Source organism: Thalassophryne amazonica, chromosome 11, assembly GCF_902500255.1.
Source record: "Thalassophryne amazonica chromosome 11, fThaAma1.1, whole genome shotgun sequence".
NCBI lineage: Eukaryota > Metazoa > Chordata > Actinopteri > Batrachoidiformes > Batrachoididae > Thalassophryne > Thalassophryne amazonica.
The window spans coordinates 24348540-24376238 of NC_047113.1; positions in this window are offsets into that span (position 1 = coordinate 24348540).

Sequence of the window (27699 nt, forward strand, 5' to 3'; positions counted from 1 at the left end):
GGGCACAGTTCCGCTAATCTGCTAACTACTAATTATTGAAGCTAATGTTCTCATTATCAGATGAGCTTTTCAGATAACTTTGAAAACCATGTGGACTAATTATCTTCTGATCAATTTTGGTCCGATAAATTTTAGACCGCTAACATATTTTTGCAGGCATGGTGAACAAAGCTTAACAATTACAAACATTTATGAAATCTAAAATCAAAGATATGAGTACCTATCTGTTAAATGTTTTGTAGTAGATGTACAGTTCTATCCTCTATCCTATCTTCCAGAAGAAACCACTCTATCCTCTGCAAGCAAAAGAGAACAGGTCACAAAAAACAAACAAACCAAAAAAAAAAAAAAAAACACAAAAGAAAAAAGATAATTTCTTTTAGCCCTATACTGATGCGCTGGCAATATCACCCAAGTGATCCAGAGGCATATAGTTTTAACTTATGGTTAAAATTTTAACCAAACTAATTTCTGACAAGTTATTTAAATTAACGTCACATCTGGAGTTTATAAAGTGAAAATATCAGATATATGTTTTAGTTTTATTTTGAAGGTTTTAGTGTGGACATGCTGTGTCCAGGTGCATTATGGGTAATCTCAGCACATTCACCACAGAAGAAATGCATTTGAGATGCTCTGATCAGGCTCCACATTGACAACAACATTAAACCCTTTGTATATTGTGCCTAAAACTCTCGTGGATATATTCTCTGGGTTTATAGACGTTGTTATTGTGTTTGTTTTCTGTAAAAATGCCAGAAGAAGCCAAGGTTGCTTCTCCATTATTTTCAATTGTAATCATTGTGACCTGCAATCGCTTCCTGTTTGCTCTTTAGAGTCCTGCTTATGTCAAACACTGTCTGTCATCTTTGTTCCTAATTAATATATACAAGATGTCTAAAATTCAATTTACGTTTATTAAATTCCATGCACCTTAAATGTAGCAGACACGGATTATCTAGACTATTTGTTTGGTCAAGTTTTCACGGTCTCTACTGCCATCTACTGGCCAGTAGTGTTCATGGCAGTATGAGCATCTGGACACCAGTAGATGGCAGTGTTCTATTTATTCTGACCACAGTTAGACGGTTGTCTAATCACAACTTGACTTTTTGGCTTTTGCAAATGGCTTTTTTTTAACAAATAAAAAAAAGGCATATTTTACAAAAGCATATTTATATGTAAAGACCAACACACACACACACCTCACATTAATGTGTTGGTTTTTACATAGAATGAATAAGTCAACCAATCAGTGTTAGCGGAGGCTCATTTACCCATAATCTATTTGGCATCTGTCTGTTACAAATCTTAGAATTAATGCATTACAGTGGTCCCTCGCTATAACGCAGTTCACCTTTCGTGGCCTCGCAGTTTCACAGATTTTTGAGTGCAATTTTGCATGCTTTTTTTTTAACAGCGCATTGTGTTCCGCGTCCTTATCAGGCCTGCCGGTCGCGGCACTGGTCGGCATCACCGCGATTGCTCTCACTGCCTCCAATGTTCTTACTGAGTCTGCGGGCTCGGTAAACGCAGCAGCGGACCACTCACACTGCCCTCCTATCTGTTGCGCAGAGCTGCACCAAATCTGGCAACAGGTCCAGAGACTACGCTCGCTGTTTTGATGCGAATGTTGACCGCAGCTGCAGAGCTCTGTGGCCACCGAGAGAGGACTTGGAGTCTTTGTGGGTCCCGCATCCGTACCTCCGGAGGCAGTGAGCGAAGGGAGAGTTCTGCGTGTGTCTGTTTATAATGTTCTCGCCCAGAAGTGTTTACACAGGAGAGAAAAGTGAGAAAATGTTAATGCCCATTTGAGAAAAGTGTATAAAGTGTGTAGTGAGGGGTTTTACAGCCTTAAAACATCTATAATAATTGCAAAAAATAGCGCTGACTACTTTGCGGATTTCACTTATCGTGGGTTATTTTTAGAATGTAACTCCCATGATAAACGAGGGACCACTGTATTTAAAATTAAAAGATCTGTGTTATATTTTAACTTTGTACAAATGATAGAATTGACATTAATGGAGTTATTCTATCCAGATTAATTTGATGATTTTAAATCAAAACCATAAGTCAAAACTGCTTCCAAGACCCCTGCCTCACTGTGGCACTGCTGTATTCTGTTAAAGAATAATGGCTTGTTTTGTGTGTGTGTGTGTGTGTATAGAGTTGAGCTTTGCTCCTCTCAATTGCTTCACTGCTGCGAAATATGTAGTAAACAGGAGCATCCAGTAGTAAACAGGGCGCACAAAGACAGAAGTACTGACTCATTGTTTAGGTCTACGGTTGCCTTTGATACTACCAGCAGCAATTGTGGTGTTAAAACTCAAAATCAGCTTGTTAGTAGTTGCAAGTGTATCGGACGCAATATTGAAAGTTATCGGTTAGCTATAGCTTCCAATAAAATTTTTGGGTGGTTTTTCGGTTTATCTTTATAAAAGATAACTTTTCAGTTTAGCTGATTAGCTGTTATCGAAACTAACTTTTTGGTTAGCTGTGCCCACAACTGCCAATGAAGAGATGCCAGAACAGGTGTTAAGTGGTCAAACTTTCTGCTTCATGTCAAAAGTCTGGCAGCAGCATTCTGGACCAACTGGAGACCCCTAATGCTGGACTGCAGTAACCCTGAAAATAAGACATTGCAATAATCCAATCTGGAAGAAACAAAAGCATGGATCAGGGTCTCAGCATCAGCCATGGACAGAATGGGACAAAGCCTCACTATATTTCATAGATGGAAGAAGGCACCTCTCATAATATCCCTAATGTGGAGGCCAAAGGACAATGCAGGATCAAAAATCACCCCAAGGTTCCTCACCTTGTCCGTGTGATGTATGACACACAAACCCAGGGCAAGCGCTAGCTAGTCAAATTGATGGTGATATCTTGCTGGACCAAGAACCATCATTTCAGTCTTATCAGAGTTTAAAAATAGGAAGTTACTAGACATCCAGTCTGTCATTGATGCAAGGGAATCCTCTAGTGTTTTTATGCAAATGAGATTACCAGCAGTTATCGGCATGTACAATTGAGTATCATCAGCATAGCAATGGGAGGCAATCCAAAAATGCTGCAGTATATGTCCAAGAGTGCTCTATAAAGACAGAAAAGCAGGGGAGCCAAGACAGATCCCTGTGGAACCCCAAATTCCATATCACTAAGGTTAGAGGTACTGTTATTGTATCAAACACAGTGAGAGCAACTGGATAGGTATGATGTCAACCATGCAAGGGCACTTCCAGTAGTCCCAAAGTAATGCTCCAGCCTATCGAGTAAAACATGATGATCCACGATATCAAACACAGCACTGAGATCTAACAGCACCAAAACCGAAGTGGTGTCTGAATCCATTGCAATCCTCTTTCTCCTTATGCTTCCATGGACATCTTTGTTCCACCACCAAGTCTCCTCGTTTTCCTTCCACTTTTCCAGATGTCACACCCAGTACCTTCCTGGTTGTGTTCCTCACCACATCTGCAGTACTTTTTCAGTTGTCCAAATCTCTTGAGTCATTCTACAAACCTATGCTGTCTCCCCTGCCACCACCTTACAGTATCCAATTTCTTTTATCTTGCATCTCCTACACATAATCTAGTCCACCTCTGTGCACCTTCCTCCACTCTTATATGTCACACTGTGCTCCTCCCTTTTTTTTAAAGTAGGTATTCACCACAGACATTTCCATCCCTTTTGCAAAATTAACTACCACCTGCCCTTCCACAGTCGTGCCCTGGATACCATATCTACCCATTACTTCCTCATCACCACTGTTCTCTTCACTAACATGCCCATTGACATCCACTCCTATCACCACTCATTCATGCTTAGGCATACTCTCCACCACCTCATCTAACTCACTCCAGAAATCATCTTCCTTTGTCTTGCAACCTACCTGTGGGGCATATGCACTGATGATATTCATCATGGTTCAATTTCCACCTTCACACTCATCACCCTGTTGGACACCTCTAACATGCTCTTAAAAATACTCTTTCTTTAAAATGATTCCAACACTATTTCTCTTCATATCAGGAACCTTGGGGTGATTTATTTGAACTGCACTACTGGGCTGAATCATATTGGCTATAATCAGAATTTTGATCTATTCATCAAGAGGGAGCACAGTAGATTATTCATCAACGTAACTTTTGAGTAATCAAAGCCGGAATCCACAGCCTGACACAAGGCTGTTTTCAGGTTAAAACTGTGTAGAAATGTGCGTTATTGAAATATGTAATAAGTATAACATTTCTGACAAATACTTAGTAATGCCTTACATTACTGTGTTACAGCAAAAAAAACTAATACATTACTGTAATTGCATTACTTTTGTAGTGCACTACTCCCAACACTGAAAATCAGTTTACTTGTTTCAAAGTGAATGAGCTCATAGACAAACGGATGCAGAGAGGAGGAACCCACCTCGCTGGCTGAGGTAACAACAGTTGGCTGATGATGTCATGGTCAACAACACATTTTAAAAGGCTTAAACAAAAACATTATCACTTTCATTTGCTGTAATCCTGTTAGGGTAAGGGCTGACTTTTCATACTTCAAAAAAAAAAAAAAAAATTTTCTATTTATTAGAGGTTGTGTTTTTCCTTCTGCTTGGGAAACTGAAGCATAAGTGCATCTCATGGTTGTCCTCAATTACAATTTGGTCATCATCCAGACAGAAATTCAAACCTGGCAGTTTGCCCTGTTGTGCATAACACAGTTTGACACTTTTCATGAGAGAAATGAACATACACCAATCAGCCATAGCACTAGTCGCATTTACATGAGCACTTTATTGTCAATCTCAATTAATTATTTCCGATTGGTGGATCAGATTGTCCTGTTTATATGAACATGACATAAAGTGATCCACTTGATAGCAAGGTTTACATGCACCATGATTACCATCCAATTCAGTCAATAGAGCAATCCCATAATGCTTTGCGTTTTGACTTCTGCCCTCTGTGACATGCGCAATTGATGCCATATTGAGTTTTACCTGGAAGCCCGGAATTGTTAGCTGGAGTAATTTAGATTGCTGAAATTCTTTGCATGTTTCTTTTTAAACTGCAGCATCAGAGGAACATGCTTCTTCTTTTAGACTTGTTCAGAAAGAGACAAGCGTGGAATGTGTTTTTACACGATGTCTCTGTTACCTTTCCCCCTCCCAAGTCAAGATTTCTATGGATGAAAGTCTGAATCAAGGAATGGTAGGTTTTGCCTATTTGACTTTTTACCTCTTACATAAGTGCCTTTTCCTTTTAGATTGCTGAAATTCTTTGCATGTTTCTTTTTAAACTGCAGCATCAGAGGAACATGCTTCTTCTTTTAGACTTGTTCAGAAAGAGACAAGCGTGCAATGTGTTTTTACACGATGTCTCTGTTACCTTTCCCCCTCCCAAGTCAAGATTTCTATGGATGAAAGTCTGAATCAAGGAATGGTAGGTTTTGCCTATTTGACTTTTTACCTCTTACATAAGTGCCTTTTCCTTTTCTTTTTTATTGTTGTTTATGCACCAACAACACCAGATCAAATTTCTTGTATGTGAGAACTTACTTGGTAATAACTTTGATTCTGATTCATAAAGTTGTCTGACTTGAATACATGGATGTTCAAAGGAAAGAAAATTTTCGATTGAGGTGGCTGTCATTCGTGAAACTGTGCATTCTAACGGAAAGGTACGTGGCACCTAATGACATTACCGTGAGGGTTCCTATCCCACTGACAATGCAAGTTAGTCGCACGTCTGCTATATAAACTTGGCAACCATGCAGAGTGTTGTGTTATTTCCAATCAGTTCGGTGTCCATGGTGAAGAAACTTGTTTGCATGTTTTGTGAAGCCATAATGAAAGGACTGATTAAACAGTGCCAAATGACAATGAAGTCTTGGAGATCACCCAGAGATCTGAGGAAACACATCATATCCCTCAAATAATGGGACTAATTGACGGGACACATTCCAATCTTCCCTCCTTCAGATGGCTCCAAGGACTTTGTGAATACAAAGGGCTGGCCTTCCTATGTACTACAGGGTGTTGTTGACCACAAATGCAGGTAGGTTATTTTTGAATGTCTGTCATTTTCATAGTCACACAATAACATTACATCTCTTAAGATTTCTACAAATTATATCTGTGGCTTTTAGGTAGAGCCCACTATGAAATCTCACAAGATTTATTTTAGACAATGAACTATTTCAAAATATGACAATAAAGCAATTTCAGGAATAAATGAAACAAACCTTGGGCGTGAGGTCTTTTTACATTGCCTACTTAATTTACTCAACTTAAACAAGTTCTGATTGTTTTTAGTTGCAAAATACCTGCAAGCGCCCATGATGCCAATGTTTTGCACCATTCAGACCTTTTTGAGAGAGCTCATCTCATGCCAACGGTACCATTCACACTAATTCTAATACCCCCATCACACATATGCCAATTGAGGCCGAATGGCATCAGAATGACACATCCGACCACAATCGGGAAGTACTGAGGTGTGGTCTGAAGACCTACCGATGTGAGTCTATGAGCAGTCTACATATTTGGTCCCATTCGCTCAGCTGTCCCAAGTGTACACATGTTCAAAACACTCTTGGCGCCATCTGATGGAGGTCTATGTGCAGTTTTTGCGTCATCTGATCAGTCTACATATTCTGACAGCATCAAAACAGCATCTGAAATGATCTGATTGCGGATGATTGAGCTCTGAGATCAACAGGTCACAGCAAAGCCTGTCGGCATGTTGTGCCACAGATCTTCACCTCCACTGGACCCTGGCCAGGGAGGACAAAGGAAATGTTGGTATGTAATAACATGTATGTGGCATGCATTAATCATGTACAGTGGGTGTGAACAGCGTGCAATTTAAACCAAAAGCACCGTGTGCCACTGCACCTCTCTGTGGTCTTATGCACAGTAATGTGTCATCACACACGTCAGAGCTGAACAGATCTCACCGCTGTAATTTACATATTATTACAAGATCACCATCTAAACTGTAGGAGGTGTGACATGGAACTGTATTCCAGGCCATGACAACATTATTGAACATGAAACTCACCTACAACATGGAACCAGAACATCGTAGAACGCACAGGAACCAAACCACAGCCTGTGGTGAAAAGCCTCACCTGGCTGCTGTGTGTTGCAAATAACCATGGCAAAAATGTAATCCCATGTGATAATCCAACTGACATCACGGGTGTACAGAGTTGCATTGTGCTCCTGAAGTGAGCAAAAACGAAAAAAGAAATTAAAGTTCACTGCAAAGGCTCTGTCCGACACATGGTGTGACCCACTGCCAGTAAACTTTCAGCAAAGGTGTTCAGTGGCACTCGAAAACTTATTGGTAAAATTGGAAATTGGAAGAATATTTGGTTACCCTACATATCCACTCCTTGACTGGTTGCTGCAAGGCTACATAAATTCTACATGTCTAACCCCAAAAGAGCAATCTTTTAACCCTCTGGAGTCGAATGACGCGCCCTCACAAGAGAGGGGAGTTACCATTGGTGGAAAACTCAAGAACTAACCAATCACATTCACCAACTTCATGTGGGATTGATGATAACACACAGACCCCGTGTGTGTGTTTGTGTGTGTGTGTATGTGTGCGCGCTCGTGTGTGCGTTTTGCAAATGGGACTTTTCTTCCATGTCTCTCTGTCTGCAACAGCAAACAAGTAAAAAAATACAAATTTTTTTCTTTATCACTGGTGTAAAATATATTACCAAATAAACAACCCCAATCCATGTAATTTGGTTGCTGAAAGAAGAAAATTGTGGTTTTGTGTGGAGCGAAAAGCAGACACAGTTTTGAAAGTTGTGATATTTGCCAGAGTGTGTTTTCATTCATTCATTCATTTATTTCATTCATTTAAAAGAAAAAACAGAAAAGCAGAAATAAAGCATCTCAATTACCAGAATGAAAAGGAGCAGAGAGAAGAACAAGTCTTATATTTTTTTTACAATACAATCTTTCAATATCCAGCGTCATTATTCAACATTATTTAACACGTATTTCTTTAACTTGTCACATACCACTGACTTATTTCGTAATTATGACCATTATTTAATAGATTACATCTCTGACAGGTTACATTTTTAAACTTAAAACATTTTAAACATTATTAACAAATTACCTTTTTTACTTCCTTACAGCCCACTGACTTATTTCATAGTTTCATACTTACTTAATACATCTAGTTTAATACATTTTTTAAATAATTTAAGCAACCTTAATTCTTTAATTTCTTTGTTGAGATTGTTCCATAATTTTACACCATTTACTGCAATACTCCGTTCCTTTACTTTGGTTCTGTATCTTGGTTTTCTAAAGACTTCTATTCCTTTCAATTTATAACTACTTACTCTTTTCTCAAACATATTTTGAATGTTTGTTGGTAAAGCATTTTTATTAGCTTGGTACATTGTTTGTAATATTTTCAAATCGACCAAATCACGAAATTTAAGTACCCTGTACTTAATGAACAATGGATTAGATGGATCTCTAAAACCAGTGTTGCTAATCACCCTTAAAGCCCTTTTCTGTAGAATAAACAAAGGTTGTATATAAGTTGTATATGTTGATCCGCAGATTTCTACACAATAAGTTAAATATGGGAAAATCAATGAATTGTACAATGTTAATAAACCATAACTATTTAATGAATATTTTACTTTATGCAAAACAGCAATGGCTTTCGCTATTTTTCCTTTTATGTAATTTATGTGTGACTTCCATGTAAGATCTTCATCAATGATGACTCCTAAAAATTTTGTTTCTTTTACCCTTTGTATATATATCCATTCCATCTATTTGTATTGACACGTTATTATTTTTTTTTTTGCTCTGTCATTAAACAATAGGAAATTTGTCGTATTAATATTTAGTGACAGTCTGTTTAGATCAAACCAATGTTTAACTTTTTTAACTCTGTATTTATCACTTGTGCTACTTCCTGTATATCTGATCCAGAGTAAAACAGCGTTGTATCGTCAGCAAATAAAATGCTACCAAGCACATTAGATACATTCACAAAATCATTGATATACAAAATAAACAGTTTGGGTCCAAGTACCGATCCTTGTGGTACTCCATAAGTAATATTACACAATTCTGAATTGATATTATTTATCTGAACAAACTGTTTTCTGTTTTCTAAGTAGCTTTTTACCCACTGATGTGCAATACCTCTTATTCCATATTGTTGTAACTTGTGAAGCAATCTTGAGTGGTCAATAACATCAAAAGCCTTTTTTTCAAGTCAATAAAAATACTTACAAAATAATCCTTATTTTCTATTGTTGTTGATATTTTCTCTGTTAATTCCATAATTGCCATAGCTGTGGAATGTTTTGTTCTGAATCCATACTGAGCATTAATTAAAATATGATGTTTCTCAATGAATTTATCCAACCTTGTCACAAAAACTTTTTCCATAATTTTAGAAAACTGTGGAAGCAGTGATACTGGCCTGCAATTAGGGAAATTATGTTTGTCTCCATTTTTATATAATGGGACTACCTTGGCAATTTTCATTTCATCTGGAAAAATCCCTGTTGACAGACAGATTGCAAATATAAGTGAATGGTTCAATAACAGTTTCTATTATACTTTTTACAGTCATGTCTAAATCTTCATGGTCAGTTGATCTTTTGCTTACACAGTTTTTTTTTTACAATATTCCTTATTTCATCTTTTTCCACATTGTCCAGGAAAACACTATTGACTGTATTTACAAGTGTATGTAATGTATCTTCTACTATTGGTTTATTTCCCACCAGACTTGATGCTACATTTGAAAAATAATCATTAAACCCATTTGCCACTTCTTTTATGCCATATATCTCTTTATTTTCTTTGACAAAGTAATTTGGAAAAGTTGCTTTCGCTCCATCACTTTCAATCACACTTTTTATAATTCCCCATGTTGCCCTCATATTATCTTTACTCTTATTTAATTGTTCACTATAATAATCTTTTTTTTTGTTTCCTAATTATTGTCAATAGTTTATTTTTATATTTTTTGTATCTGTGTTCTGTTTCCTTTGTTTGCATTTTTAAAAAGCACCTGTATAAATAGTTTTTCTTTGCACAAGCATGTTTTATTCCCTTTGTCAGCCATGCTTTATTTACTCTTTTCTTACTAATTTCTATTAATTTACAGTTTTTATTATATTTCATCAATATTTTCATAAATGAGTTATATGCTACATTAACATCACTGACATAAACTTCTTCCCAATTTGATTTTTTAAGATCATATTTTAATGCCTCTGAGGCTTTTACTGACTTATCTCTTTTAAAGTTTATAACAGTTTTTTTCTTGTACCTATTTTTATATTTAAATATTGAAAAGACTGGTAAATGATCACTAACATCTGTCATCAAGATCCCATTCCTGATAATTTCATCTGTTCTGTTTGTAAATATATTGTCGATTACCGTTGCACTTTGCGATGTAATTCTGGTTGGTTTTGTTATCAAGTGGAATAACCCCAAACTATACATTGAATTCACAAAATCACTTATTCTTTGGCAACTGGAGCTTTCTATGTTAATGTTAAAGTCTCCACATATAAAAAGTGTGTTGTTTTTAATTTGATGGAATAACTATTATTCTATCTGTAAATTTCACAACACAAGTGTCTGGTGCTCTGTATACACAACTGGTTAAAATATTCTTAGATGTTTCATGTACAAGTTCCACTGTTACAATTTCTATGACGTCATCCACAGTTGTCATTTCTTCTACAACTGTACATATCAGATCTGCCTTTATGTACAGAGCAACACCACCGCCCCTTTTATCTCTTCTGTTCACAAAATACAGCTCATATCCCTCCATTTGAACATCAGCCATGAGATCATCATTAAGCCAAGATTCAGTGATTGCAACAATACTAAATTTATTTTTAAACTGATTTAAATAATATTTTATTTGTGACATTTTACAATACAAGCTTCGACTGTTTATATGTATGAGTGACAGGGTATCTTCTGCAATTTTTTTCACTATTTAGCTGTTCTACCGTATAATACTCACAACCAATCATTTTTAAGTCAAATATACTTTCATCAATATTAGTGTCTATGTCATATATTTTATCATCTGTTTCCATGTTTGATCAGATTTTTTTTGTTGGTCCAATTACCAACAGACATCATATTTGATTGTCTATTCAGGTCTGTATTTTGTAAGGTCCTCCATGTTTTTGATTTGTATACCGTTTGTTCCTTCTTTTACTATAATCCACACCCTACAATTCCAGACCCATGTAGCAACAATGTGCTTCTGTTTTTTTAATAGTCTTGCTTCCCTAGCAATATCTGCATTTTTTTTTTTTTGTTAGATGCTCATTTAGACACTCGTTCCTTTCAAATTCTTTGCCTGTCTTAATAATTCATTTTTATATTTTCTGCTTGTAAATCGTATAACAATGTTAGACAGTTTATTTTTTCTATCTTTAGTTGGAACAGTATAGCAGTCTGATATCGTGTCTTGATGGATGTCAGCACCTTTTTGATATAAAAAGTTTGTAACTTGCGGTTCCAATGACTGTCGTTCTTCAGGTGGTGCATTCTCCCCACTGGTTCCACCAGAATCCACCACCCTTGCATATGTCCGATGCCTTGTTTCTAGTCCAGATATTATAACATCATCTTTTCTAGTGAATGGTTCAAGTTCATCTACACGTTGTTCAAGTTTCTTAATGATCTTGTCCTTCTCTTTAACCAGTTTTTGGAGTTCTTTAATCTCCACCGTCAGCTTGTCTAAATTAGACATGTCTTTTAATATCTGGTTTATTGAGGTCTTTATCTCCTCTATATTTCCTCAAGTTTCTCTGTTTTCCTTGGGTGTGCCATGTTAACTATCGTGGCTTAGTATGGCCACTGTTTGCAAAAAAACAATTCTCACCCGTAACCTCCACCACCACAGGTCTGGTCGCCGCACACCAACCCTCCCCGTTGCTAACCTTGTTCACAGCCGCCCCCAGCCTCGGTCGTAGCCACTACTAGCCACGGATGTAGCTGCCATCAGCCAGGAATGTAGCCGTAGGCGGCCTAGATGTTATCTTCCGCCAGCCTCGGTTGCCGCCACCACCAGCCCCGATGTAGCTGCTGCTAGCCCGGACGTAGCCACTGTTAGCTCGGATGTAGCCGATGCCTTGGGCCTGGATGTATCGCTGCCACCGATGCCTCGGGCTGGATGAACCGCCTCACACCGATGCCTCCGCCGCCCAGCCCCGGATGTAGCACTGCTAGCCTCGGACGTAGCCGCTGTTAGCCTCGGATGTAGCCGATGCCTCGGGCCTGGATGTATCGCCGACGCCGATGCCTCGCCTGGATGAACCGCCTCCACCGATGCCATCCGCCGCCAGCCCCGGAATGTAGCTGCTGCTAGCCTCGGGACGTAGCCGCTGTTAGCCTCGGATGTAGCCGATGCCTCGGGCCTGGATGTATCGCCGCCACCGATGCCTCGGCCTGGATGAACCGCCTCCACCGATGCCTCCGCCGCCAGCCCCGGATGTAGCCGCTGCTAGCTGCGGACGTTAGCTGCTGTTAGCCTTGGATGTAGCCGACACCTCAGGCCTGGATGTATCGCCCCACCATTGCACGGGCCTGGATGAACCGCCTCCACTGATGCCGCTGGCCTGGATAACCACCTCCGCTTTTAGTATGTGTGGTGTGCAGTTAGTGTGTGGTGTCGCATTTTTATTATTTAGTGCCTGTCAATGTGCGCGCCGTGCGATATGCTCGCTGCAGCCGGTCACAACAGCGATATGTTTTTATGTATGTCCATGTGAGGAAAAGCAAACAGACACTTGTGTCACAGTGGACAGTTGTAAGGTCCTGTTTGTTCAAAACATGGTACGGTGTTCCCCAGCTGGGAGGTCCAGAAGCAGAGATCTCAACAGCACTGCAGTCGGTGGCCACGCCCCCGTCAGTTCACGCATATACCATGTTTCACTCTGTGTTATGTGATCATTATTTTTTAGTTATTTGTTATGTAATTGTGTATGTAGGCAGTGTTGTACTTATTAATATACCTGTCCTGGCTGTGGTCTCTGTTTTTAATGTGACACGTGTGCACTGAGCCGCCATTTGCAGCATTCAGTGAGTCTCTCATCAGCAGCTGGGAGGTGGCTTGCTATGCTGTGTGCCCTCAGACGTGGCTGGCCAGTCCCCATCTGTACATCCATATCAGCAGTCCATGCAGTTGCGCTCCCACCCCCCACAACACACGCATGATACACACATATGGCAGATGTGTTGCGGGAGGAGCCGACACTCTGGCACGCCACATGTGTAGCCTTTTTGCAACACCACACTCATGGGGGCACTTAGACAAATTTCAAATTCAGCTCGAAAGTGATCATCTGTACACTGTTTTTGTGCTGATAGAGTGAATGGCCACACATTTTCTAAATGTCTAGTAAGCGGTGTTGGACGTTCGTGTGTGTCACCTGGAATTTGGCCGACACCTGCTGCGAGAGGGCTCAAATGGGCTCTCACAGGGTACACTCTTGTTTTTTGCTGCTGGTGTGCATGAATAATTGTAGAGACAGGTGTACGAGGCATTGAAGGCATCTCAGATTTTTCCCAGATGACATTCTTCATGCACTGGTCGGCTTCAATCGTGTTATGTGTGAAGGAGCCCTAAAGTAGCCTCTGTTTGTCATCACAATAACATACTTCCAGGAAAAAAAGGAAGAAATGAAGGCCAGTTTCTTTTCATCAGTTTCTACAATTTGTGTAGGCTGCACTGTAAAAATGAACCGCTGTCTCAACAAGAAAAGTGATGTAACAATTTGCAAAGATTTTTTTTTTTAAAGTTATTTCACTCATCACTCACTCATCTTCAACCACTTTTCCAGGTTCGGGTCGCGGGGGTGACGGCTCCAGCAGTGGACCCCAGACTTCCCTTTCCCATGCCACATTGACCACCTCTGACTGGGGGATCCCGAGGGGTTCCCAGGCCAGTGTGGAGATATAGTCTCTCCACCTAGTCCTGGGTCTTCCCTGGGGTGTCCTCCCAGATGGACGTGCCTGGAACATCTCCCTTGGGAGACACCCAGGAGGCATCCTTATCAGATGCCCGAACCACCTCAGCTGGCTCCTTTCAATACGAAGGAGCAGCGACTCTACTCCGAGCTCCCCACGGATGACTGAACTTTTCACCCTATCTCTAAGGGAAGCACCAGCCACCCTCCTGAGGAAGCCCATTTCGGTCGCTTGTACCTGCGATCTAGTTCTTTCGGTCAAGACCCAACACTGATGACCATAGGTGAGAGTAGAAACTAAGATTGGCCAGTAGATCGAGAGCTTCGCCTTTTAGGTCAGTTCCCTTTTCCAACAGTACGGTAGAGCGAATGCAATACCGCCCCTGTTGCACTGATTCTATGGCCAATCTTACGCTCCATCGTCCCCTCACTCTTGAACAAGACCCCGAGGTACTTGAACTCCTTCATTTGGGGCAAGGCCGTATTCCTACTCGGAGTATGCAATCCATCGGTTTCCTGCTGAGAAACCATGCCTCAGATTTAGAGGTGCTGATCCTCATCCCGCCGCTTCACACTCGGCTGCGAACCGATCCATTGAGTGTTGGAGGTCACCGGTCGATGAAGCCAACAGGACCACATTATCTGCAAAAAGCAGTGATGAGACCCTGAGCCTGCCAAACTGGAAACCCTCCTCCCCCCGACTACTCCTCGATATCCTGTCCATGAATATCACAGACAGGATTGGTGACAAGGCGCAGCCCTGGTGGAGGCCAACCTCCGGAAATGAGTCCGACTTACTGCCGAGCACCCGAACACAGCTCTTGCTTTGCGAGTACAGTGATTGGATGGCCATGAGAAAGGACCCCCCCCCCACTCCATACTCCCGCAGCACCTCCCACAGTATCTCCCGGGGTACCCGATCATACGCCTTCTCCAAGTCCACAAAACACATGTAGACTGGGTGGGCATACTCCCAGGCGCCCTCCAGGATCCTTGTGAGAGTAAAGAGCTGGTTGTTCCACGACCAGGACGGAACCCACATTGTTCCTCTTCAATCTGAGGTTCGACTATCGGCCAAACCCTCCTTTCCAGCACCCTGGAGTAGACTTTACTAGGGAAGCTGAGTAGTGTGATGTCCCTGTAGTTGGCACACACTCTCTGGTCCCCCTTTTTAAATATGGGGACCACCACCCCAGTTTGCCACTCCTTAGACACTGTCCCAGACCTCAATGCAATGTTTAAAAGATGTCTCATCCAAGACAATCCCTCCACACCCAGAGCCTTTAACATTTCTGGATGGATCTCATCAACCCCTGGGGCCTTGCCACTGTGGAGTTGTTTACCTACCTCAGTGACTTCCACCAGGGAAACTGATGAAAATCCTCCATCAGCTTCCAGCTCTGCCCCTACTATAGAGGGCACTCTGGTCTGATGCAGGAGTTCCTCAAAGTATTCCTTCCAGCGCTGGATTACATCCTCAGTCAAGGTCAACAGAGTTCCATCCTTACTGTAGACAGCTCAGATGGTTCCCCGTTTTCCCCTCCTGAGGTGCCTCATGGTCCGCCACAAGCACCTTGGTGCCGACCGAAAGCCCTTCTCCATGGTTGCTCCGAACTCCTCTCACATCCACTGTTTTGCCTCCCCCACAGCAGAGGCTGCTGCCCTTTGGGCCTGTCGGTACCTTGCAACTGCCTCTGGAGTCCTCTGTGATAACATATCACGGAAGGACTCCTTCTTCAGGCCTGAAGAAGTTATTTCAACTTAACTAAATTTATTTAAACTTAAATAGAGAAGTCTTTTGGCATTGCATTAACTCAGTTGAAAGTTGAAATAAATAAGTTGAAATAACTTTAAAAAATCTGTGCAAATTGTTACATCATTTTTCTTGTTGAGACAGCAATTCCTTTGTTAGAGTGTGTAGTCAAAGTTTCCACTGTTATTTTGTAGAGATGTGGCATGTACTAACTTGGGTTGGTTATGTGGTTGGGTGGCTCGCTGTGATTGGTGATGAAATGGTGGACTTTGTTCATGTAAATGTGGAGTTTTTGAGTAGTATTGAGAAGGAGAGCCCAAAGACCATCAAACAGTTGCCAAAAAAAGGCATTCAGCTGAGTGGGTACTTTCTTCCATAAACCCACGTAGAGGCTTTTCTTCGCTTTCCAAATTCATGCTGCTGTTGTATATTGTCCAGGAAGGATATCTACTGAGCTCACCAATCACCCAGGATCTTGACATAACCAGATTATGGCTTTCATTCTATAAAGAATGTATAATTTCAGTTAGCATAGAAAAATGTTCTTAATGTTTTTTCTCTCGGTGGATCTCTTAGCCATGTATTATACCAAAGAATCTTCCTATGTCTCTATTAAAATATGTTGTAACCCATCCACATGGTTTTTGATTTCATAAAGCTCTAAACAGGAAAACAAAATTGAAGTGAATGTATGCTTGTGTACTCAACTGTCTAAAGGACATTAACTGTCATATTCTGCTGGAACTTTGTAATATTTCTTTTTCTAAAAAAAATAAAGCAATCCAAATAAATAAATAAACATGCAATGACATTGTACAGTATTTTTTTTAAAGCACTAAAGGAAATTTCAAGAACTCACCATTGTTTTATTTAGCAGCATGATATTGCTCTTAAAAAAAAAAACAACAAAAAAAAAACTCTTATTTTGGCTGGAACCTCAGAATAGCTATCCTCCCCTGTGTCATCTTCAGGTTGTGGAGAGGTGTATTGTAGTTGAAATTAATTAAATCAAATTTAACATTACTACTTAAATCCCAATATTGTTTTGCACTTAATTGACAAAGTTATGTGGAAAAAGTTACCTTACTTTTTCAGTTAAATTCAACATTTTATTTCTTAGCGTGCAGTGGTGGGCACTGTTCAGCTAATCAGATACCCGATTATTATTGAAGCTAATGTTTTTGTTAGTGGATTAGCTTTTCAGAAAAGTTTAAAAACAATCAGTGGACCAATTATCTTCCAATAAATTTAGTTCCGATAACTTTCAGTCCGTTAACATTTTTTTTTTGCCGGTAAAATTAGCAAAGTTTAACATTCAAAAACATTTGTAAACCAAACTAAAATCAAACATTTTAGTCCCTGTTGTGTGTAGATCAGTGGTTTGTGGCAGACTGGCTGTCGCTTGTTGATTACATCATCATTAAGGACAAGATGTGATTAGCCTATCGATGCAGGGAACATTGTGGGTAGTGTAGTTCAGGTTCACTTTGGCTGCTACACTGTTACCGTCCACTCGACACAAACAAAACGGACTAATTTGGACATTATTTTACAACCCCAATTCCAATGAAGTTGGGACGTTGTGTGAAATGTAAATATAAACAGAATACAAGGATTTGCAAATCCTCTTCAACCTATATTCAATTGAATATACCACAAAGACAAGATACTTAATGAACAAAAGAGAAGAGTTCACCGCGCTTCTGTATAGCACAAACAAATCTGGTGCAACCAGATAGGACTAATTTGTAAAAAAGAAAAATAACTGGTGCAACACAGAAATATGTGTCAAAAAGTTTAATAAGGTGCTGCAAACACAATATACAACAGGACTAATGTTTCGATGTGAGAGCGGGATTTTCTAGATCTCACTATTTATAAGGATGTCAATAATTTTTTGCAATCAACTATTTACCGTAACTATTTACCATAAACCTCTTAGCAGAAATACTTCATTGAAAGCTGATAGTAATCATCCACCCCATTTAGTTTGTAACATACCAGTGGGTCAGCTTTTGCGAGTTAGAAGAAATTGTAGTTCTATCATGGACTTCATGTAAAAAAAGCAACCAATCCAGCAACTCTGTCTGAACAGCGTGGTTATAGTAGAACTGATGTGGCCACGCCCGAATCAGTACTAAAAGTTATCAGTTCTCTGTAATAAAGATACATTTTTAGCAGTTTATCAGTTTAGCAACATAAAAGATAACTTTTCAATTATCGGATTAATGGTTATCAAAGCTAACTTTTTGGTTTGCTGTGCCCACCACTGCCTTTCCACTATTTTAAAGTATTTTAATATGTTGAGGAGCATTGTCTCTTGCAAAGTCCAGTTGTGTGTTTGCCACGACCATTTTTCCGAACACAGAACAGGAAGCATCACATGGTGATGTGGCATTACAGACATGCGCAACAAGGTTCCACACAAGTTACCAATCCAACGTGCCATTTACATGGAGCCCGATCGGAATAGAATAAGGCTTGCACCACCTCCTCTGACCCGATCATAATTACAATCGTAATGGGTGAATCTAATCAGATCAAGCTGTTTACATGGCGTGATTTTGATCAGATCATTCAATCTGCTTGTTCAATCAAATTGCTTGTGGTCCATGTAAACACAGCTTCTGTGACCACTGAGAGGTGAAGGAAATAGCATTGATCTTATGGTTACAGTGGTGGCTATCAGTGTGGAGGATATATTAGGGAGCAAGTTAACATTTTGTCCTCAACATTGATGTATTGGAAGTAGGAAAATGTGGACACAAAGATTTGATTAACTTTCACAAGGGTTAAATTGTGATAGCTCAGCAACTGTAATAGGACATCTCCAAAATTGCAGCTGTGAAAGTACTGAGTAACCAGTACCTTCCAAAAGTAGTCTGAGAAAGGAAAACCAGTGAACTGGGCACACGGTCAAGTGGGATGAGCTGGACAAACAACTCAGATCCATGGAGGTACCACCTTGCAATTTACAGGATTTAAAGGATCTATGCCAACCCTTTGATGTCAGATACCACAGCAGACCTACAGAGGTCTAATGGATAAAAATACCTTGAGAGGTGAGGGCAAAAGTGGGATGGACACAATATTATAGCTGATTTGTGTATCTGGCTCATGAAATGGTGCCAGGAATTGAATAGCATGTAAAATGGCATCCTGCCTTTGCAAAAAAGGTACAGACGAAAATATAAAAATATAACCACCTCAGCAATATAGATATATCTTACATTTTTCAGAACCTTCACTGTGGCTTTCATGTCATAAACATCCTCGAACAAATTCACCAGTGAACCTTTATTTGTATCTGTGCATGCACAGGTGCAGTACATTTGATATATTTACTTAGTAAAAGAATCATGGGATCCTGCTTCATCTGCCCTACTTTAAAATGTATAACCTGACAGTGAAAGTGAAAATAATTCAGCTCTTAAACATACATTTCCTAAATATATTTTGAGAGAAAATGAACCAAACCTGTGTACTCTAATAAGTTCACTAATTATATCATATGTTGAGTGCTTCATTAACCCCACCAGTGCCTCTCCATAAATTAAAGCACTATAATTATTATTTTTAGCTGCAGAATAAACATGATATTCAATAAATTTTAAAAATACATTACACAACACGCTTTGAACTAAATATGTGAACAGTTTAAAGCATTTAAACAGGTGAGCTGACGAGTGTTGAATAATGATAGTGGAAATAGGGCACCTCATTAATATTTTGGAGTCTAATTTTGTCTCTATATTAGGATATTAATTCCAAAGTGGACAGACTGTACCATTAGCATGTCTACCAGCACTCTTGGAGATCAAGCAACAATTTTGCACTTCATTGCAACTGCCTCATAAGAAGGTCAGCCATTAAGATATGCAAAGCTTTAAAAGCCTTTTCATGTTTTATGAAATTAATTTTAAAAAGGATGGAGCACACTTGTCTCATTCTTCCACACTGCACTAGTTACAGCAAAAATAATCCTACTTCATCGTTTTACTTTGGCACAATCATTATAATGTCACTAGAGGTATTTGCGACCAGAGGGCAAAGAGATACCACCCCTCCTGGGAAGGTAGTAGGCTTTATTGTAATTTGGTATGTTAAGGGAAAGGTGCAAGTTGCAATAAACTGTGATGCCAAGCGCTAAGGATACATGCTATCCAGTCACAGCAGATGAAACTTTTTTACTACTGAGCAAACATCATTGTTAGACTTTTTTAGGTTCAATGATTCCACGGCATCTAGATGTTATGGCATCAGTGTCCCCATGGCCTTGGCGGAGGTTTGCACTCTCTGAGTGCTTCTAGTTTTCTATTATTAATATGCACATGTCGCTGACATGAACAAGCGAAGCTCGTCAGCATCTCACCATGTCATTTAGGTCCTTCAGACTTTATTTTGAGTAAATGCTTCAGGGGAGCATTAGCATGGAAAAAAAAAACCCTTTCAGCTTCGGGGGGGCTCCGTCCCCCCAAACCCCACACCTTTATAAGCATTTTTCTTTATTTGCCTCGAACATGCATGGAAAAGATCCTCACCATCTAACCATGTCCTTTAGGTCCTTCAGACTTTTTTCAGTAAAATGGTTCTTGGGAGCATGACTAAGGGGGGGGGAGTCATTTTGCACTCATCATAAGGTTAGAATACTGAGCCCTCCAAAAGTATTGGAATGCTTGGAATTTCACACATTTTAATTTGTTTATTCCATTTTAAATACAAGAAATACAAACAAAGAAAGAATAAACATTTCTAAAATATCTTCCTCAAACTCAACTGAAGAAAATCTGTAAAACTTGATAAAACCTGTTAATAATAATCAGTTTTATTGCCAGTTTTCTTTAGACAAGTCAGGGGATGGAAACATGAACATTTCCAAGTCACTGAATATGTCTTGAACTTTATTTACATCAATTATGAAAAAATACAAAAGTTTCTTTCACCAAAACATCAAATCTAGGCTTTCATCTCAAATGTACTTTCTGTCGAATTGTAGCTGAACTATCAAGTATTCTTTTTAAGAAAATCCTCCTCGACACCACTTCATCAGGAAGCTGGATTTTATATTTTTAATTCATTTATATAAAGTTGTAGAGATTTCCTTTCAGTTTGAGTTAAGGAAGATAATTTGAGAAAAAATGTATTTGAAATGGAATAAACTAATTAAAATGTGTGAAATACCAAGTGTTCCTTTATTTTTGAGGGCAACTGGGAAACACTGAGGAGCAGCATCTTACATCTCATATATAGTGCAGCAGATAATGGAATAGTTAGAGGGGATGCAATGGTGATGCAAGCATCAAATTTGGCACAAATAATCCATAGACATTAACTCTTAAAAAAAACCTCATTGACCACTTGAATTTTCAATAGGCAGCCAGGTAGGGGTCAACTGAAAAATTACACAGGAGTCAAAATTAAAAGATGCTCCAATCATATAGAAAACTACACCACAGTATTTGCATAATTCCAAAAAGGTATAGTTTGGACAATCTGTGACTGAATGTTATGGAGTTATGAGGTAAAAGCAGTAAGAATGGTGACAAAGGACAGTTTCAGTTTGTACAGGGGTCAAAATGAAAGTTGTTCCATAATTTTTTTTCCAGTTATATTTGTGCAGCTATTTGCCTTATAATATAAAGCGCCTTGGGGCAACTGTTTGTTGTGATTTGGTTCTATATATAAATAAAATTGATTTGATTTGATCTGCTGCACTAATAAGCCAACAGAGCATGAACCAGCTGCTGTCTGTTACCTTAAACGTGGATATGAGGCAACCCGAATTAAAGGAGAAATGCTGCTTTTAACAACCTGGACCTCATTTCTGGCATAGAATACAGTCATTTACTTACCAATATAAGTTTGGTGTGATTAGAAGTCCATATTTCAAATGATGTGTTCAGTTCAAATCTGGAGCAAACATTTTTCTTCTACTAAGGTGGATTAGAACTTTTTGTGGTACACAGCACAAACTACTGGACAGGAGGAACCTAGCAGTCAATGTAACTCACTGATTTCAAAAATTCTTGAAAGGGTAGCTGTAAAACAGCTAACTGATCATCTGCAGAGGAATGGTCTATTTGAAGAGTTTCAGTCAGGTTTCAGAATTCATCATAGTACAGAAACAGCATTAGTGAAGGTTACAAATGATCTTCTTATGGCCTCAGACAGTGGACTCATCTCTGTGCTTGTCTTGTTACACCTCAGTGCTGCTTTTGATACTGTTGACCATAACATTTTATTACAGAGATTAGAGCATGCCATAGGTATTAAAGGCACTGTGTTGCAGTGGTTTGAATCATATTTATCTAATAGAATACAATTTGTTCATGTAAATGGGGAGTCTTCTTCACAGACTAAGGTTAATTATGGAGTTCCACAAGGTTCTGTGCTAGGACCAATTTTATTCACTTTATACATGCTTCCCTTAGGCAGTATTATTAGAAAGCATTGCTTAAATTTTCATTGTTACGCAGATGATACCCAGCTTTATCTATCCATGAAGCCAGAGGACACACACCAATTAGTTAAACTGCAGGAATGTCTTACAGACATAAAGACATGGATGACCTCTAATTTCCTGCTTTTAAATTCAGATAAAACTGAAGTTATTGTACTTGGCCCCACAAATCTTAGAAACATGGTGTCTAACCAGATCCTTACTCTGGATGGCATTACCCTGACCTCTAGTAATACTGTGAGAAATCTTGGAGTCATTTTTGATCAGGATACGTCCTTCAATGCGCATATTAAGCAAATACTGCTTTTTTGCATTTGCACAATATCTCTAAAATTAGAAAGGTCTTGTCTCAGAGTGATGCTGAAAAACTAATTCATGCATTTATTTCCTCTAGGCTGGACTATTGTAATTCATTATTATCAGGTTGTCCTAAAAGTTCCCCGAAAAGCCTTCAGTTAATTCAAAATGCTGCAGCTAGAGTACTGATGGGGACTAGAAGGAGAGAGCATATTTCACCCATATTGGCCTCTCTTCATTGGCTTCCTGTTAATTCTAGAATATAATTTAAAATTCTTCTTCTTACTTATAAGGTTTTGAATAATCAGGTCCCATCTTATCTTAGGGACCTCATAGTACCATATCACCCCAATAGAGCACTTCGCTCTCAGACTGCAGGCTTACTTGTAGTTCCTAGGGTTTTTAAGAGTAGAATGGGAGGCAGAGCCTTCAGCTTTCAGGCTCCTCTCCTGTGGAACCAGCTCCCAATTCGGATTAGGGAGACAGACACCCTCTCTACTTTTAAGATTAAGCTTAAAACTTTCCTTTTTGCTAACGCTTATAGTTAGGGCTGGATCAGGTGACCCTGAACCATCCCTTAGTTATGCTGCTATAGACTTAGACTGCTGGGGGTTTCCCATGATGCACTGAGTGTTTCTTTTTCTTTTTGCTCTGTATGCACCACTCTGCATTTAATCAATAGTGATTGATCTCTGCTCTCTTCCACAGCATGTCTTTTTCCTGGTTCTCTCCCTCAGCCCCAACCAGTCCCAGCAGAAGACTGCCCCTCCCTGAGCCTGGTTCTGCTGGAGGTTTCTTCCTGTTAAAAGGGAGTTTTTCCTTCCCACCGTTGGGGTTTTTCTGTAATTATTGTATGGCTTTTGCCTTACAATATAGCGCGCCTTGGGGCAACTGTTTGTTGTGATTTTGCGCTATATAAATAAAATGCAGGCCTTTCAAACAGACATGTGGTGCCGTGACATGTCAATCCTCTGTCTCCAATCAGATTTCAGGGGAGTTCAGTGAAACCCCGGCCTCTGCTCTAGCTCCATCTATGCCAGGAAGTGTTCGACATTTGAACATTTCCTGTTTCAGTGTGACTGAGAATTCGGCACTTCCTGTTTGAGTGCGAGCTTGCCACTGAGTTCCCGCGAGATTCCATGGGATCGCGTCTGACAATCCAAGAAGTGTCGATCCAGGAAGTGTTTGAATTTCCTGTTTTACTGTGGATTTGAAAATTGGCACTTCCTGTTTAGGGCGCCCTGTACCATGAGCAACCTTTGCGCCGCTGTGCGTAACTTCGCTCATATTATTTTGATATTTATCTGTGTGAAAGTGCTTGATACTGTGTATCTGATTGAAAATAATGTTTTGTAAAATGCAAACAACTCACAACAGAGCTGCAAGTAATGCTGCCTTCATGGGATGTTCATGATGTTATGAGGTCCAACTTGTACAAAATTATTTCAATAGGTGGTCAGATTGGATTTTTTTTCCCTCAGAAACTTGTGGAAATTCAGTGTTTCTAAGATTTTATTTACAAAGCCAGTAAGACCTTTTATTATATCGAGTAATCACATTTTGATCTTATTTGTTAAAATGTCACTGACTTGGCCTGTAAATAGAATGGTTTTGAGAGCAATAGGTGGTTTAGATACCTGTGCCTTTGGACTTTTTTTTTTTTTTGGCAGTTTAACCAACAACACCAGATTAGAAGTTTTTTTTTTTTTTTTTTTTTTTTTTTAATGAAATGGTCTTGGATCTAATAAGATGATTATTAAAGGGGTCCTATTATGCCAAATAACTTTTTAATCTATCTTTTACATTTTCATGTGTTTAATATTTAATGTTCAACATCTCCAAGGTCCCACAATTCTATAAGTGTTTTCACAGATATTCTCCAAATTTAAGCAGAATTTAATTTATTACTGACACAGCTTGTTTAACACCTCTGTGACATATGTAGCAGAAATAACAATGCCCCATCAGATACTCTAATTTTACCTCAGATTATTAAAGGCCTACCTACACACACACACACACACACACACACACACGTTCACACTTTCTCCATACACCAGGATGACTGCTGTATTACAAAATCACAAAGCATAAAAACAAATTCAAAATACATTTTGTAGTGCAGCAATAAATCTTGCTCAGTATGTTCATGATGCCACATTTTTGCAAAGTTGAAAAACACATTAAAATATTCTATTTTATTTTATTTCTGTTCTATTTTATATTATTTCTGTAAGTGTTTTTAAGAGTGAATTTCTTGTCTTCATTATTTTTGTGTTTTGCAATTTGAGGGGTGATATTAAAAAATATATATACATGTTTTTTTAATTCACCTGTCAGCACAAGTCATAACACTCACAGTCATTGCACTCTGTCATGACTGTTAAGACAGCACTAATACAAATCCTATTTACTTATGTTTAAAACTTTTTTGTGTGTATAATACAAGCAACGTGACATGCAGCGGCGCGAAACTCACTCATGGTACAGGAAGTCCCAAACAGGAAGTGCCAAATTTTGAGTCCACAGTGAAACAGGAAATGTCAAATGTTGAACACTTCCTGGCATGGGTGTAGCTGGGTTGCACTGGACTTCCCTGAAATCTGATTGGACACCCCAGGTGCCACCCGGATGACTGACATGTCACAGCACCACACGTCTGGTTGAAAAGAGCCATTTTGAAATCGGTGACACATATTGACTGCTACGTCCATCCTGTACAGTAGTTGGTGTTGTTTTCCACAAAAAAGTTGTAATCCACCTTTGTAGAAGAAGAAAAATGTTTGAGACAGTTTTGAATTTGAACACATCGTCTGAACCACAGACTCCTAGTTATATTGGTGAGTAAACAGCCATTTTCTAATGTCTAAAGTTATCTTCCTTAAACTCAAACTGATAGCAAATCTCTACAACTTGGTATACATTTAATTAAAAATATAAAATACAGCTTCCTGATGGAGTGGTGTAGAGGAGGTTTTTCTTAAAAAGAAGGCCTGAAAGTTCAGCTAATTTGGCCATATTGTGCAGCCCTACTGTGAAGTAGTTGAAAAGTAAGAATCTGAATTTACATCAACATAAAAAAGCGCTTAAAGCGGCAGGCATAGTTGGGGGGGGGGGGGGTGTTACATTTTTAGCCATGCATATGCTCCTCAGAATCATTTACTGAAAAAAGTTTGAAGGACCTAAATTATGTGGTTAGGACTCTTTGCCAGGCATGTAAGATGCAAATTAAGGAAATGCTTAAAATGCAGACAATTAAGAGGGCAGTAGTTGGTAGACCTGGGGAGCCAAGCCACCCAGAAGCAGAAGATTTTTTGTCATATTATGATTAAATAAAGTGTGACGGACCTAAATGAGATGGTGAGGACCCTTTCTCCAGGCATGTGAGAATGCAAATAAAGAAAATGCTTAAAGCAGCAGGGGGTTAAGAGGGTCGTAGTTGGCGGGCCTGGGGGTGAAGCCCCCCAGAAGCTGAACATTTTTAGCCATGCTAATGCTCTCCAGAAGTATTTAGTTAAAAAAGTCTTTACGGACCTAAATGACATGGTGAGATGGTGAAGAGCCTCGCTTGTTCATGTCTGCGACACATATTATTTTTTCACTCAGAGTATCGGTGAAGTTGCAAGCATTACCATTCTTGCAAAGATATCTGCAATAATTTATAATCACTGAGTAGATAATACAAACACTCCCATCTGAGACATTTTCCATCTTGCTCACCTATGGCAAGCTGCTGCAAAAATGTAAACATGTTCCTTTTAAGAAAAACAAAACACAAATATGTTAGGGTTTTTTCTGAGTTGAAGTGAATGCATGTTTTGTTTTGTTTTTTTTTCCCAAACTTGAGATTTCTCAACATGGGTTTTCCAAGGTCTGATTCATCTTGCGTTGTCTAGAGTGCAGCGTTACTACTTTGTGCTTCCTCCTGTGTCCCACTTTCTCAAAAAAATTTTTTTCCCTGTGTGAGCAGTGACTGTTTTTGCTTAAAGTACCGTAGATTCTTATTGTTCATTCAAATAAGTAGCTAGCAACATGAATTTAACCAAACAGTGCCTTGAGATAAAATGTGGCAACAGCCTTATAAATTGCAAAGTAATGGTAGTCATATTGGATTGGTGTTGTAATTCCACTCTTCTTTGGTAATTAATTTAAACTTTTATTTTGCATGTTTGTGTCTAAACAGTGAAGATATCAAATGGATTTGTCACGTTCCTGTCATGACATTATCTTTGCTATACACTAGAGCTGGGCAATGATTAAAAATTTTAATCGTGATTAATCACATGATTTCCACGATTAATCATGATTAATCGTATTGTTATACGCAAAATCAAAAAATGAATTCAAAAGTAGTGTATTGCACAATTTTATTTTAAATGTCCTGCCATATGAACGAAAGCATGGGTGTCATGTATGTATGCATGCATGGGTATGTCATAGCACCCTCACAGCACCCCCAAGAAAATAATTCCTCATTTATTATTTTAATTTAATGTCATCCCATGTTTTTAAGGCCTTGTCTACACTGAAACTGGACTTCTCCTATGCAATATTTTTCTTCATCATTTTCACAGTGTTCCATTCAAGAAATATCTCCATTCTCACAGATCCAGTGAAACTGTGTGAATGTGCTGTAGTACATATGCCAGGCCTATAGGTAGCGCTGTAACGCTTCTCCAAAAAATGGAGAAGACAACATGGAGCTAACAAGGAAAGCTAAAACTTTAGAAGCCGGCTCTAGTGATGGCAATTTCGAGGCCTCATGAACCAATGAGCAACTTCAACACAACTGGCCGAAAATTGACACACTGCTTCGAGGCGTTTGATACAGTTTGAAGGGTGACATCTGCTGGATTGTTTTGAGAATTACCCTGAGCGAGTGCTGTGACAAATGCTTGCAGTAATTCATGACTGATGTGGTTTGTCCTTGAAAAATACTAATAAAAAATGTCATCTTCATTATTGTGTCTTTCTTAATGTAATAAATAGTCCCTACAGATGCACACATACTGGTTATGAAAGCTTTTATTGTAGACTATATGTAGATTCATCAGTCCTCAAATAATATTTGGATGGAATGTGACGGGAAAAGTGAGAAAGGCATGTGCTTCTGCAACTTGTGCTTATGATACTGTAATTTGTAAATTAGAATAGAGGGGATAGGAGACGGTGATTGTGCAAC